General features: G+C 42.8%; 1 pseudogene; it reads right to left on the bottom strand.

The window, feature by feature from the left end:
• Positions 1-289: 289 nt before the first annotated feature.
• LOC127656513 (uncharacterized) lies at positions 290-449 on the bottom strand (annotated as a pseudogene).
• Between the last annotated feature and the right edge of the window lie 276 nt (positions 450-725).

The following is a 725-nucleotide window of genomic DNA, read 5'->3' as shown; positions in this document are numbered from 1 at the left end:
ATGAATGTCTTTTTAAAGATGTGTGATTCCTGGATGCAGTCTGTATCTCTCCGCCACCGAAGGCTACATGCGCTGCCTCACGTGTCTGGGCCACGATCACACTGAGACAGCGTTCGTGGATGGTTCGTGTTCGAGGACATGACCATAGCAACGTTGCGATCGTGACTTTCCTTCTTCTGAGGGATGTAAAAGCTCAACTTTCACTGTCAAAAACACCATCACAGTGTGGATGGAAGGCCAAAACATATGTGTTTTCCAAAAAAATTATTTGCATGCACATGGTCTTAGACAACCTTGAATACCAAGTTTTTCCCGAATTATTGAAGAATGGTACAATCAATGTATATTCGAAGTATCGATGATCAATTTGTCCTGCAATTCACATTAGTTCTCGCAGCTAGCTGCATTCTTCATCGATGCACGAGCCGAGTGATCCACCACTAAGAGTTGCTGAGGGCTCGCCTCCCTGCCTCACCGGGTAAGTGAGGAAACCATAAGAGTAGTGGTATGTTACCGGTGGTGCCCAAAACGGACCAATTTTTTTGACTAAGTTATATATTCTGACTGTGTTTATTCTGTTTATTAATTTCAGAAACCTCTGTAGTTTTACTGACACATACTGAACCGTAACATGACCTAAATTAAGTGTTTTTATGTGTGGTATGAGCTGACCTTGAGTTTATTCCGTAAGCATGTCCTCATTATGTGTTGGGTCTTTGAGGCGT

Source organism: Xyrauchen texanus, chromosome 15 (genome assembly GCF_025860055.1).
Source record: "Xyrauchen texanus isolate HMW12.3.18 chromosome 15, RBS_HiC_50CHRs, whole genome shotgun sequence".
In the NCBI taxonomy this organism is placed as follows: domain Eukaryota; kingdom Metazoa; phylum Chordata; class Actinopteri; order Cypriniformes; family Catostomidae; genus Xyrauchen; species Xyrauchen texanus.
This window is presented reverse-complemented; position numbering and strand designations above follow the sequence as displayed.